Raw genomic sequence first — 10,646 nt, 5'->3', positions numbered from 1 at the left:
CTCAGTCAGTGAGGGTGACACCTTTATGCAAGCCTTACATGATGAATATAATAAACTAAAGGCCGAAGAATGGGTCAAAACACCTAACCATTTATCACGGACAAACTGTTCCTTCACGCTCAGAAACTGTACATTCCCACTATTGAATTACAACATCAGGTAATTCAATTGAATCACAATACAGCATTAGTAGGGCACCCAAGTATAATGAAAACCCTAAGGAATTACCAAAAAACCTTCTGGTGGAACAATATGTGGAAGGATATACAAGAATACATATCTGGTTGCCAAACTTGTGCACAAAACAAGAACACTCACATTGCGACTGCAGGCTTATTACACCATCAGCCTATCCCCAGTTCCTTGGCACACCATTAGTCAGCCTGGATTTTATTACTAACCTTACAGCAAGCAATACCTTCACTACCATTTTAGTAGTTGTTGGCATGTTCTCAAAATTGGCACATTACATCCCCCTCAAAAAGATACCCCCACCGCAGAATTTAGTTAAATATTAATTGATCATATCATAAGACTGCATGATCTACAGACTAAAATTATCTCAAATTGCGGAGTTCAGTTCACATCTACATTTTGTGATAAGTTAGGAATAGAGGTAGCCTAGTCATCTGCCTTCCACCCACACACCGACAGGCAAACTGAAAGGGTCAACCAATCCTTAGAAACTGCCAAGCCAGGTCCTCCCTGGACTGGAAACAATCATCCTAGGACCGGTTTCGGAGTTTCACCCCTCTTCAGCCAGTATAGCTTGATTCCAGTGGCATGGAGAGCACGGGACCCACGTCTGGGCATACCCGTCCCACTCGGGTAACAAATGCAAAAACAACAGTTGATGGACAGAATGGAAAACAGTATCTTTTGCTTCCTTGCCCTAAGTGCGCCTGGTATGTCCAGACGTGGGTCCCGGGCCCACTGTGCCACTGGATTCAAGCTATCCTGGCTGAAGAGGACCTGGCTTAGCAGTTCGGGCTGGACTGTGCCCATGAGGCACAGGTTCAAGACTGATTTGCATATGGCCAGGTCTGAACTGGGGTGGCATGGTGAGCAAAAGAATGATGGATTTAACCCAGATCTCTTGACTGGGGGGGTGAATGTTTTGATTTTTTTCTGCATTCCATCCATCAATTGTGTGTCTTAGCATAGAACCTCAGCACCTATATCCAAGAAAGAAGAAAGGGTATGGTTATCAACACTAAACCTACAACTAGAAGGCCCAAGGAAACTACGACCACAGTTTACAGGTCCTTATAACATTATCAAGATAATTAATACAGTCACCGTCAAGCTAGGGCTTCCACCTGAATACACATTCCACCCAGTGTTTCACATTTCACTGATCAAGCCATACCACCCGCCACATGAAAAGATACCCCAACTCCTCCCATTCTGATTAATGGCCAACACAAGTAAGAAGTTCACTGTATCCAGGACTCTAAACTATCTCAGGGAAAACAATATAAACTTATTGATTGGAAGGGTTATGACTCTTTAGAGCGTTCCTGGGAACCCGCATCCTCGGTTCATGCCCCCTGTCTGGTGAGACGATTTCATGCACTACACACCACCAAACCATGACCTGTAAGACTGCCTTTGGGAGGGGCAACTGCCAGGATTCCTGCCACAACTTACCTCTCTTGACTATCACAATATACTGGAATGACTCATATTTCCTCCCAAAACTTATGAATGAACAAATGTCTTGTACCCTGACTTTTGACCATATTACAAGCTGTTGGTAATAGTTAGCCACAGCTGGTGTTCCCCGGTTTGTAAGAAAAGGCTTAATAGTTTTACAAATGTTTTACCATGCATATGCAAGGCCAGGTTTCAGGGGCCACAGAAGCATCCAGAAAATCCACCAGAATAAGCATCATGCAACCGTCATAGATAACCTCAATGTGAACCTTCCGGAAGACAGCCCTCATCAAATGAATCTCCTGCACCTGTTCCTTGCTATAAGCAATTAGAAAGTAACCTTTGTGAACATTATAAAACATCTTCTAGAAGATAGTCTCATCAAATCAATCATCTGCACTTGTTCCTTATTACAAAGAATTAGAATGAGACCTTTATGAACGTTCTAAAGCTGTCTTATTTAAGGAGCATCCACACTCCTTCTCTTAGCCTCTTCGCCTGCCACTTACCTGTTTACCGGCTTTCAGGACTCGGTCTTGCCAGCTCCCTTGAACCTCCCAAATCGACCTCACCGCATAGAACGTCCTGCATTATTCTTTCACCTGGATGGAAAAAAGAACAAGAAAAAAAAGGAGAAATGCATTAACAGACTTAATTTTACTACGTGCTGAGCTCAGTTGCAACATTGTGCTGCAGACAAGGTAACCAGTGTTTTTGCTCAGCTTTTACATACTGTTGGCAGGGCTCTGCCAGAGAGGACTTACTTGAAGCTAAACCCATCCAAATTTTATTGTGGGCTTGATCAATCGATCAGGGATTTGTGAAGCGTGCTGCTCACCCATGAGGGTCTCAAGGCGCTGAGGGGAGGCTGTGCAGCTCCGAGCCAGCCATAGAGCCAGGTCTTGAGTCTTTTCCTGAAGGTGTGCAGAGTGGGGGAACGTCTGATGTTGAGCAGGAGTTTGTTCCAGGACTTTGCCGCAATGTAGGAGTAGGCTCTTTCACCTCTTCTGGCTCTGCAAATGAATGGGGTTTCGGCAAGCTCGGCAGACCGGAGGTTTCTCTTGGGTACTTGGAAGAAGACTCTTTTGTTGAGGTATTGGGGTCCGGTGTTGTGGAGGGATTTGTAGGCGTGACTGAGTAACTTGAAAGTGACTCTCTTCTCAATGGGGAGCCAGCGGAGGGTGATGTGTTCATGTCTTGGGATGCCGAAGACGAGTCTGGCAGCAGTGTTCTGGATGGTCTGGAGTTCCTGGAGCACGGATTTGTTGATTCTGGCATAGAAGACGTTTCCGCAGTCCAGTCTGCTGGTTATGAGTGCGTTGGTGATGGTCTTTCTGGATTCGGGGGGAATCCACTTGAAAGTCTTGCAAAGGATGCAGAGCGTGTTGAAGCACGAGGAGACGGCGTTGATGTCGGGTCATGGTGAGGGAGGAGTTTATTATAATGCCACGGTTCCGGGCATGGTCTGTGGGACTAGGGGGGCTGCCAAGGGTGGAGGTTGACCATGTGTTGCCGCATGCTGAGGGGGTGGGTCCGAGGACGAGGACTTCTGTTTTCTCCGAGTTGAGCTTCAGACAGCTGCTGATCATCCAGGATGCGACATCTCTCATTCCTTCCTGGAAGCTGTGCTTTTTTGTTTTTTTTTTACAAAGATTTATATAGCGCGAACTTGATCCAAATGGAGTATCAGAGCGCTTTACATAGCACCAGTTGCATTACATGAGGGCACATTCTTATTTGTTGTTTTCATTAGGCACGGGGAGATTAAGTGATTTGCCCAGAATCACAGGATGTTCAGCGTCATTGCAGAGACTCAAACCGAGTTCCCCAGATTCGAGGTCGACTGCTCTAGCCGTTAGGCCAACTCCTCTCCCCATGCTTGGTGGTGTCAGGTTGCCTTGTGGGGGATAGGATGAGCTGGGTGTTGTCCGCATAGGATACTATGCTGAGTCCATGCTGTCTGACGATTGCAGCGAGGGGGCCCATGTAGATGTTGAATAGCGAGGGGCTGAGCGATGATCCTTGGGGTACTCCGCAGTTGATCTCTGTGGGTTCGGAGAGGAAGGGTGGGAGTCTGATTCTTTGGGTTTGGCCGGTGAGGAAGGAGCAGATCCAGTTTAGGGCAGTTCCCTGTATGCCGGTGTCATGGAGTCTACCGGTGAGAGTGCGGTGGGAGACAGTGTTGAAGGTTGCTGAGATGTCCAGTAAGATAAGGGCCCCTGTGTGGCCGTGGTCGAGGAGAGTGCCAATGTCTTCTGTGGCGGCGAGGAGGGCGGTCTCTGTGCTGTGGTTGCGGCAGGATCCAGGTTGCCTCGTGGGGGAAAGGATGATCAGGGTGTCGTCAGCATAGGATACTATGCTTGGTCCATGCTGTCTGACGATTGCGGCGAGGGGGGCCATGTAGATATTCAATAGCGAGGGGCTGAGTGATGATCCTTGGGATACTCCACAGATCTCTGTGGGTTCGGAGAGGAAGGATGGGAGTCTGATTCCTTGGTTCCGGCCGGTGAGGAAGGAGCGGATCCAGTCTAGGGCAATTCCCTGTATGCCGGTGTTGTGGAATCTGGCAGTGAGAGTGCGGTGGGAGACAGTGTTGAAGGCTGCAGAGAGGTCCAGTAAGATGAGGGCCGGCGTGTAGCCCCGGTCGAGGCGAGTGCCGATGTCGTCTGTGGCATTGTGGAGGGCTTTCTCTGTGCTGTGGTTGTGGCAGAATCCAGATTGGGAAGAGTTGAGGATGGAGTTGCCTTCAATGAAGTTCGTGAGCTGGATTTTGACTATCTTCTCTGTGACTTTAACCATGAAGGAGTGGAGAGAGATGGGTCTGTAGTTTTTGAGGTCCGTCGGGTCTGCGGAGGGCTTCTTAAGGAGGAGCTTGACTTCTGCATGTTTCCAGTCCTTGGGGAAGATGCCGGATTTGAAAGTGGTGTTGAAGGTGTATCGAGGGGTGTTGTGCAGGAAGTGGTGAATAGGAGGAAGTTATTGTGGGCGATGGCAAGTCCTCCTCCTGGGTGGTTGGGGCGCTTCTTCCTCTGGATCTTGTATCTGTCGGGGATGGCGGTGGCGATGTCAGGGCGGATGTGGAATTGGTCCAGTTTTCCGTGAGGAAGACAATGTCTGGAGAAAGGGTGTCAAGGACGTCCCAGATCTCTGCTGCGTGTTTGGGCAGAGAGGGCACTTTGAGGGTGATGCACCTCAGGGGTTCAGGTGCACTGGCGTCTGAAGGGTGGGCGGTGGCCATGGGGGTGCGGAGGTTGGAGGAGGTTTGGCAGCAGTGTCGGCAGGAAAAATGGCCGTTGGTGGTGTCCGGCATGGACAGCTGGCAGTTGTTGTTTCTTCCGCGGTTGAGTGCGCAGAGGGCGGTTGGGTCGTAGCGGTGGGGGGCAGAGAGGCAGAGTTCCTGGCGCTGGTCAGGTCCCGGATGGGCACAGATGGGTTTCCCTTTGGTGCCCTGGCTGCGGTGCGGCCGCCATTAATTAGGGGACGGGGGAGGGATTGCAGCTCGGAGGTGGGATAGGGAACTGGCAGGGGGGAGGGGCCACGGGGGCAGCAGTGGCGGGGAAAAGGGCATGAAAGGACACGGGCAGAAGGACACAACAAGGCACAATAAAGAAAAAGTTAAATAATAAATGATAAAAATAAGGAAGATGGAATGAAAGGGGTAAAAGTGAAATAAAGCGAATGCAGGAATATAGGCGACAACCAAGAATAAAAAGAAAAAAATGAATACGGGAGACGCAGGAAAACAGGCACAGTTAGCACAGCAAGAACAGACCAGCAGGGGCCTAGAACACCCACCAGGAAGTGAGGGGCAGTGGTAGCGGCGCAACTACGGGGATGCGTGAGGTGAGATCAGGGTCTTCCGACCAGGAGGTCAGAGGTCTTGCCCAACAGCGCGCACAGCAACCGCCTTAAAGTAGGGGATGGGGGTGGGATCGCAGCTGGGAGGCAGGATCGGGAACTGGCAGGTGGGAGGGGCTGCAGTGGCGGGGAAAACGGCGCAAAACGACACGGGTAGAAAGGACACAACAAGGCACAATAAAGAAAAAGATAAATGAAAAAAATAAGGAAGAAGGAATGTAAGGGGAAATAATGCAAATGCAGAAACACAGGGATAACCAAAAAGAAAAAGAAAAAAAATGAATGCAGGAGACACAGGGACAGTTAGCACAACGAGAACAGTCCAGCAGGGACCTCAAACACCTCCCAGGAAGAGAGGGGCAGCGGTGCAACTACGGGCTGGCTATGGAATGCCACCAACTGGACTACAGTTTCAAGAACTTTGATGAAGGGGCCTCTACGGACAATCTAAATGGAAAAAAAACAACAACAAAACTAAAGGTTGGTTGACATTTGAAAAGCTTTTGTGAGGTAGTACCTTAAGAGATAGAGTTAATACTATACTAAAGCCTTATTATTTGTTTGTTTATAGGTACCATATCTGCCGGTACCATTTATCAGACTGATGTGAATACCTGCCCAAATGCGAATGGAGTTTTCCTTGTCATCCCAGCACTGGATTATGAAAGCAACATTTGTTGCCTACTGCTTAAAAACTAAAATGGCACGTGACTTCACACTAAAGAGTTGCATATGGTCTCTTTTAAAAAATCCTAGTACCTCCTGGAGTCAATTTTTTATATTCTGTTTGGACGCACTAGAAGCTCAAGATATATGGGCAAGTTTGCTGCCCATAGGGGTGGTTGCAAAAGTCCTGACCAAACAAGTGAAGACCTTGTCAGCAGAACATGATGCTGTATTTGTGAAAAATCTCTCCCATGGTAGCTAGGTGTCAAAACTTTATGACCTTAAAACCCTACCACACTATCTGTCATCCCCCATGAAGCCACAAGTGAAACATCACCTAATGAGATTACGTTTTGGCCTAATCCCCCTGATGGCATATAAATACGGTCGGAGGTACAAGGCAGATATGCCCTCTCAGTGCCGTTTTTGCAACAATGGGGAAAAAAATTTAATTCAAGTCTTGTGCATCTGCAGAACCTTATTCCCCTTGCGAACCTTTTGGTTGCGTCCAATCTGGTGAATCCTCAAGGTACAGACATGACAAGAAGCCCTAGAGGAGTGTATGAATGGTGACTCAGCTCAGATGACCACCAGTTTTGTAAAATATATGTCTGAGATTAATTCTATTTTATCAGTAGATGACCGCCATGAATTTCTGCCGTGCTAGCTATGATCCCTTTTTTTAATAGTGCAATAAATAAATTGATAAATCTTTGCTGTAACTGCTTGGGAGAGAATGGCCTGGGCCTCCGCCAGGACCTGTGGAAGTACTTACGAAACAGTTTCCCCAGTTTGTGGGTGTAGTGGTTCAATAAGCATGCTGTCTTCACTGACCACAATGCAAGGCTGGAGGAAGAAAACAGTTTATTTCCCAAGCTATCCAGCATCTTGGATCCCTGTCTGCAGGAGTGGCAGGGAATGCGCCATGGGAAGTGGAGGCTTGGACCACCGAGCTCTCCAGTGTAGGATGTTGGGTGAGGAAATCTCGGTCACCTAGAGAGGGGCGGTGGCTGCGAGCAATCATCCTATTTGCAGAAGCCCCTGTGCTGGGTTCGGACCAGGTCCCCAGAAGGACGTCGATGAGGGCTTCGTTGGAACTGAAGTATGGGTTCCAAGGAGGATACTCCTGGTTGCAGTCTCTCTGTCAAGACGTTGATCTTAACTGCCACTGAGGAAAACTGAAGGTCGAGGACCTCAGCCACCCTCCGCACCACCATTGCATATGTACCTCCCTCCGCCTTAGCCATGGTAGAGGGAGAAAAACTGCGAGTATCAGGAGACGTATCCAGTCCGCTGGCATCACCCAGTTCCTCACACCACTCAATGTCCTAATCATAAGGCTTGTATTCTAAAGGGTCCAGAGACCCCGCCCATTCCTTCCCGAGACCTAGCCCTTCGGAATAGGGCTCAGGCTCTGACCTAGGACATGGAGGTCCTGTTGGCGCCGGAATCGGCGTAGGTTGACATGGCTCCAGATCTGGTTCGTGGATCAAAATGGGGCTACTGCCAGCTGTGCCTCGAGCATCGGCAGTGCCTGAAGCATCGGCGTCCGATCCAGCGCCAGTGAAGGTCGAGGTGGCATGACCGGCGCCAGGCCAGATCCATGACCCGATCCATTGGCTCCCGTCAGAGAAAGGTTGATGAGAGGCATACACAATGATGTTTTGTTGAAAATCTTTATTTTCCAAATAGTCCTTTGTACACATGTGGCAAACAACCAACGTGTTTCACCCTTCACAAGGGCTTCTTCAGGGCAGGGTTTCTTCTGGGCTGTCAGTTTGTAGAATGCAGCAATATGTGTTATTGTAAAACGTCCTTGTTAGTGGACGTTGTCTCCACACATGAGGCCTAAAATCATTAATGAGTACCCAAGTATGCTCAGTCCAATAAGAATGTACGTCGTCAACGATGGCGAAGAGCTAGGTCTGATGGCATTATTAAGCCTCCAGTGTAGTCAGGTAGAGTACTTATGTCAATCCGAGTGTGTAATCGAAAACCATGTCCAGCAGCAGAGCGCCCAGTGGAGCCTGAGCTGCTGGTGCCGAAACAGATGGGGGGCCCCCTCCGACCTTGCGGGACCCGAAGGAGCGCCAGAGGGGTATGGCCGCCCAAAAATGAGACGCGTAGCCTCATAGAACGCTTTCATTTGAGCGGGGTGGGCGCTCTGGCTCCCGTAAAACTTGGAAGGCACGGAGTGGGCCCAGGCACAAGTTCTGAAGAACCAGGCCTCAAATGCCGATGTTCTGTTTTCTGTTGTCACCCTTGACCCGGTCAATCCACTCCGCACGGCCCCCGTGTGCCCAGATTCTGCTGCTGCTGCCTTCTTGGCCTCTCTTGCTGCCGCCTCTCCTTAAGGCCCCTGCTCTCCAGGCTTGCCCAGGCTTGCCCTCGCTCTCCCGCTCCGTCTTACCGCTCTTTCCACCTCCCCCTTCCGCTCCCCGCCGCTGCTCTCCTGCGGCCCCGCCCCCTTCTCTTGGCCCCTGCTCCCCATTCGCCGCCCCGCTCCCGCCTCCCAGCTGCTCCTCCCTCCCACTTGGCCATATATGGCGGGGACCGCACGGCAGTGAGCAGTGACCCTTGACCCGGTCACTTCACTCCGCACAGCCCCCGTGTGCCCAGATTCTGCTGCTGCAGCCTTCTTGGCCTCTCTTGCTGCCGCCTCTCCTTAAGGCCCCTGCTCTCCAGGCTTGCCCTCGCTCTCCCGCTCCGTCTTACCGCTCTTTCCACCTCCCCCTTCCGCTCCCCGCCGCTGCTCTCCTGCGGCCCCGCCCCCTTCTCTTGGCCCCTGCTCCCCATTCGCCGCCCCGCTCCCGCCTCCCAGCTGCTCCTCCCTCCCACTTCACCATATATGGCAGGGACCGCGCGTACGCGCAGCGCCACGCGCAGCGTGCGCTCCGATTGCGTGCCAAAGGCAAGCCCGTCAACGCCTGGACCGCGCCCAGCGCCAGAACCCCTGGACCCCGCCGGAGCCAGCCAACCCGACAGAGATACGACGCCGCCACCCTCCACGCACTCAACACCGGCCGACAGCCAGCCTGCTACCAAGCCAACCCGAAACGCACCCACGGAGCATTCACCTGCCACGCCTGCAACTTCACCTGCACCCGATCCTGCACCGCACCCACCAAGCCAGGCTCCAGCAACGACCACCTCAAGTGCATCTTGCTCAACACCCGCTCCATCCACAGGCACGCCGTCGAACTCTGGAACCTTCTCGACACAACATCACCAGACGTTGCCTTCCTCACAGAAACATGGATGAACGCCTCCTCAGGTCCCGCCATAGCCATCCCGGATGGCTACAAGATCGCCCGGAAGGACCGCGTCAACCAAACCGGAGGAGGCATCGCCATCGTCCACAGAAACACCATCCGAATCACGACCAACTCCGACGACACCCTCACCGCCACCGAACACCTTCACTTCCAGATACGCACCGACCCCAAGACCACCCTCAGAGGCACCCTCGTCTACAGACCCCCGGGACCACGCACACAATTCAGCGAAGCTATCGCAGACTTTGTCAGCCCGCACGCCCTTACCTCCTCAGACTACATCTTCCTAGGAGACCTCAACATCCACCTGGAGAACAACAATGACAGCAACACCGCCACCCTGCTGGACAACCTCGCCAACCTCGGACTCAAGCAACTGGTGAACACCCCCACCCACATCGCCGGCCACACGCTTGACCCCATCTTCTCCATCAAGCACATCTCCTTCAGCCACTCCACCGGACTGCACTGGACGGACCACAGCTGCGTCCTCTTCAACTTCAGGAGAACCACGACCCACAACCACCCTCAACAGGTTCCCCGCAGAAGCTGGAGCAAGATCACCGCCGACCAGCTCACCACCTCCCTCAGCCAGAACCCCCCCACCAACACGACGGACCCCAACGAAGCAGCCCGCAACCTCACACAGTGGCTCACCAACTGAGCCGATGACCTCGCAGCACTGAAGAACCCCCCCAGCAGACACGGCAGCGAGAAAGCCTCCTGGTTCACCAACGACCTCAAAAACTCCAAGAAAACCTGCCGTACCCTCGAGAAAGCCTGGCGCCACGACCAGACTACAGAAAACATGACAGCCCTCAAGAACGCCACCCGCAAACACCACCAACTGATCCGCACCACCAAAAGGACCACATTCAAAGAACGACTGGACAACAACTCCCACAACAACAAGGAACTCTTCAGCATCGTCAAAGAGCTCTCCAGCCCCAGCGCCTGCAACAACATCACACCCTCGCAGGACCTCTGCGACTCACTCGCCTCGTTCTTTCACCGCAAGATTGCCGACATACACAACAGTTTTGGCGCACAGACCGCGCACCGTACCACCGATCCGGCGCCCCCCACCACCACCCTCCGCACCTGGACGATGGTCAGCACCGAAGATACCACCCACACGATGAACACCATCCACTCCAGCTCCCCAACCGACCCCTGTGCGCACCACATCTT

Source organism: Triturus cristatus, chromosome 10, assembly GCF_964204655.1.
Source record: "Triturus cristatus chromosome 10, aTriCri1.1, whole genome shotgun sequence".
Taxonomy (NCBI): Eukaryota; Metazoa; Chordata; class Amphibia; order Caudata; family Salamandridae; genus Triturus; species Triturus cristatus.
Note: the sequence above shows the minus strand (reverse complement) of the source record.